Raw genomic sequence first — 4,556 nt, 5'->3', positions numbered from 1 at the left:
TTTACTGAGGAAGTGGTTTCTCTCTCTCATACACACACACACACACACACACACACACACACACAACAAACACACACACTATCTACTAGGGGCCTCTGTGTATTTTCTCACATGCCATCTCTGTGAAATAGTATTATTTTGCCCGTCTTACACATGAGGAAATATTTGAGTTCTACCATGAAACATTGCATTTAGCACTATTTTCCAACGAGGTCAACTGATTGGCATCTAAGTCATCCTGACACGTGGGTATCACAAAGCCTTCCCTAAAGACTACCAAAGAGGGGGGTTGTTTCAGTCAGGAAATGTTTCCTCTGTCTAACTCAATCCTTGCTTCTGTAGTTTCATTCTGTTTCCTTGTGGTTTTTATTTCCCCAGAAAGAATGAAGAACTGCTGCCAGTGGTCCTGCGAATAATAACTCGTCAGAGATTTGAAGCCCATTATGCTGTTGAAGCTCCCAGACCCCATATTTTCATGTTAGAGTGGACTTAACTCTGAGTGTTCCTCAGTAGAGGCTCAGAGCCGTATGTAAGCAAGATCACTCTTTTCACTCTCTGGACCCTGAAGATATATTTCATGGGTCAAGAGGCCTTACAAGAAGCAACTGGCCTGCCCACCAATGGGGGGTGGGGGTGTGTGTGTGGATCTGAATAGACCAGGAGGACAGAAGGCTGGTGACGTAGTTTGCATCACGCCTCCCTGTCTTTCGCCCTCTGGCCTTCTTCCCCAGACTTGAGGCCCTCTCCTTGCTTCTCTCCACAGATCTAGGTCCACTCCTTTTCCACCACCCTTTCCTGCTGCTTCTTGCAAAACACACATGGAGATGCACACGTGGCATCTTGTATATATCCCTTCATTTTTAAAAAACTTTTATTTGTATTTTTTTTTTTTTGCAGCATTTATTCCCAGGCGGTAAGTTTTTGTTTCTTCAGTTTCTTCTGGGATATCTTTTTCTTCTGTGAAACCTCCTCTTCTGGTTTAGGAACAATCTGTGCTTTTTCAGTAGGGATCATCTCATCGTGGCAGGGAGAGCTCATGTATGGGTTGATCTGACCATGAGCTAAGTTCTGCGCCGCATCTTGGGGGCTTTGTTCACCTGGATGTGCTCAATGACCAGAGAATCTACATCTAAGCCCTTAAGGTCAGCACTACTCTCTGCATTTCTGAGCATGTGCAGTAAAAATTCAGCACTCATTTTGGGCCACCAACCCTGCATCCAGCCCCACTCTTTGGCCTGGGCCCACCTACCAACTCCGCCACTGTAACGACGGAATGGCATACATTGCTCTGTAAAGTGGCATCCTTCAGGTAACTTGGTGGCTTTTTGGATATGCATACCCTTAATAGGCTGGGAAGTTTCATGAGTGTTCTTAAAGTGAACACGAAGATTTGAACCTCTTGACTTGCATGATTTTGTGGGGTTTTCTGCATCTAGTGAATAGCAAACCATGTTTAGAGGTCACTTCAGGCCGCTTACCAGAAAAGCTACCCCTTCATGTTAATCCTTTACTTCCTGACTTAATTTTTCTCTATTTTGTTTCTTCATGTCTTTCCAGCATTTACCTCTGCAGCTCAATAAAGTGCCTCCTGGTCTGTCCTTGTCTCTCTTTGCCTTGGTCCCTGTGTCATGAGTGCCGTCCCGTCTCCTCCATGGGACTGGACCCCACCTTTAGGAAGGGGATCTCCTCCTGCCTCTGGATTTTCCCTCGGCCCCCGAACACAGGTGGTCACCTCAGGAGTCCCTGACCTACACATCATCTGAAGACCCTCCACGTCAGTGAATTATTTCTTAAATTCCTATTTAAGGTCTTGCTCTAATTCTGGATATGAAGCCAGCATTTGCCAAGAATAACGTTTTCTTGCTTCTGACATTAACTCAGGGTGACAGGGGAAGTGTGAGGGAGAAGAAAAATATGATTCTGGGGATGAACACAATTTCTTGGGCCAATTAACCGAGACAGTTCACATGTTTATTATGCTTAAACTATTGGGTGATTAATTAAGGGAGCTTTATAGGCAGTTTAATACTCTACTAGAATAAGGCATAGCTAGTTTATATAAAAGAAGAGAGAAACAGCCCTGAGATATATCTATATCTGATGATGACTATGACAAATGAAAGATGGGGACATTAAAGAAATTTCCATAAATGATATAGTTCAGAATGTGGGTACAAATAGTCAACTCTTTTTTTTTTTTTCTTTTGTGGTACGTGGGCCTCTCACTGCTGTGGCCTCTCCCGTTGCGGAGCACAGGCTCTGGACGCGCAGGCTCAGCGGCCATGGCTCACGGGCCCAGCCGCTCCGTGGCATGTGGGATCTTCCCAGACCGGGGCACGAACCCGTGTCCCCTGCATCGGCAGGCGGACTCTCAACCACTGCACCACCAGGGAAGCCCAAATAGTCAACTCTTAAACGTTGGCATGTCAATTATCTTCAGGAAATTAAAAAATCTAACTTGGGACTTCCCTGGGGCTCAGTGGTTAAGAATCCGTCTGCCGATGCAGGGGACACGGGTTCGAGCCCTGATAAAGGAAGATCCCACATGGCACGGAACAACTAAGCCCGTGGGCCACAACTACTGAGGCTGTGCTCTAGAGCCCGTGAGCCACAACTACTGAGCCCACGAGCCACAACTACTGAAGCCCACGCGCCTAGAGCCTGTGCTCCGCAACAAGAGAAGCCACCGCAATGAGAAGCCCGCGCACCGCAACGAAGAGTAGCCCCTGCTCTCCGCAACTAGAGAAAGCCCGCATTCAGTAACAAAGACCCAATGCAGCCAAAAATAGATTTTAAAAAAACCACCTAACTTGACTGTTTCTTGCCTGTCAACATGCATCGTGGCTGCCCTACCCCAGTCATTCCCAAATCGGCATTGCAAACTCTTTCAAATGAATGCTTATATAAATTGTAATTGCTAATGTATAACTCCTTAGGCAAAACCAGGTAAAAAAATTTTTCATCGTCTACTTCATTTTTATTAGCACAATTGATCAAGAGTTTCCTGAGATTAAACCAAGAGTATTTATTGAGTACCTGGGATAGGTATGGCAGGAGTGGCAAGGTGAGGTCAGTTCAAGGCCACAAAGGAGCTAAATCATGTTACTTGAAGATGTGGCTCTCTGGATGAGCCCCAAACCTTCCCTGTCTACAGCCTGAAACGCCCATTCTGTTCCACACCTTTTCGTCTGACACGTAGCTGGTTCAGTCTTTCTGACCTTGCCTTGCCTATTTTCTGCTTTTCCACCTCAGCCTTTTTGCGACTGCTGCACGTAACTACTCTCACAGAAAAAAGCTCTCTTCCTCCTCCCTTCTTTATTCCTCTCATTTGGCCGCTGGATACATGTGTATCATGCTAAAAGTGCCTTCTGGTGTTGTCAACTCTGTCATGTAATTGGTGATTTTAGTGGAAGGGAAACAGTGCTTTGGTTCAGGTAGCCCAACATAGATACACCATCAGCTTGCTTTCTCTGTATGCCTTTGTCCCTATTATTTTGTCTCTCTGTAACCTTTCATGTATTCAACAATTATTCGGTACTTACTGTATGCCAAGAATTATATTATATTTGTGGTTTAATACTGACACAATATTGCTGTTTCTCTCTAATTACCAGATATTTTAAAAGCCTAAAGAGGGAAGTTATACTAGGAAAATAGCTATCAGAGGAAGTTGATTTTCCCCCCTTATTCCTAGAGGTTTTATTATTTGGGGGGAAGGCAGTGGCGAGAGGGTCAATATCGCTGATCAGAGATTTCTTTCTCACCTTAGCTCCTGTCCTGGACCGTGAGGGTGGGGCTGGCTGGCCTGCATTCACTGTCCCCCCATACCTTCTCACCCTTATTTCTTGCCCCAGTCCTCCCACCCCCACCAACCAAGAGGAGTCTGTCACTGTAATTAAGCAGTCTGTAATCAACAAAGTGAAGCAGCCGCATAGCACCCGGGGATCAGCTCGGTGCTTTGTGACCACCTAGAGGGGTGGGGTAGGGAGGGTGGGAGGGAGACGCAAGAGGGAGGGGATATGGGGATATATGTATATGTATAGCTGATTCACTTTGTTATACAGCAGAAACTAACACACCATTGTAAGGATGTTAAGAAAAAAACAAAAAAAGAAAGAATGAGGCCAGTAATGCAGTGGGTGCTATTGATGGGGGATTAGTGAAACTCATGTGGTTTCCTACAACTTTCCCACTTTCTGAGGAAGTGGCGGGTGGGGGGGGGGCGTGGTGGAGAAACTGTTGACTCAGCACTCTTAGCATTAATCCCTGTGCTCTCCCCAACACTCCCAAATTAAACTCCATGCTGATGTTGGATGGGACACGGATCCACTGAGTATGTGAGAGCTTTGCTGGCAGGGTCACATCACAGTCATCTCTGTATACCCAGTGCTTGTACAGCATCAGTGCACAATAAATGTCCCCTGAGTGCTGGGAGAGGGTGGGCTGGTAGCACAAATTGAGCACAGGACCCCAGGGTCCTGCCGTCCTGCTCAAGACTTTCTCAAACAGACTGTGGCTCTGTTAGCATTTGGGTGAATATCATTGACTGAAAGGGC

The 4,556-nt window shown here is 46.0% G+C and overlaps 1 pseudogene across 1 annotated transcript; it reads right to left on the bottom strand.

Annotated features, from left to right (window-relative positions):
• Positions 1-411: 411 nt before the first annotated feature.
• LOC307194172 (large ribosomal subunit protein uL22-like) lies at positions 412-1,570 on the bottom strand (annotated as a pseudogene). The gene has a single exon. The product of its transcript is annotated as a large ribosomal subunit protein uL22-like (transcript).
• Between the last annotated feature and the right edge of the window lie 2,986 nt (positions 1,571-4,556).

This window comes from Stenella coeruleoalba, assembly GCF_951394435.1.
Source record: "Stenella coeruleoalba genome assembly, chromosome: 11".
Taxonomy (NCBI): domain Eukaryota; kingdom Metazoa; phylum Chordata; class Mammalia; order Artiodactyla; family Delphinidae; genus Stenella; species Stenella coeruleoalba.
Note: the sequence above shows the minus strand (reverse complement) of the source record. Positions and strands in the feature narration are given on the sequence as shown.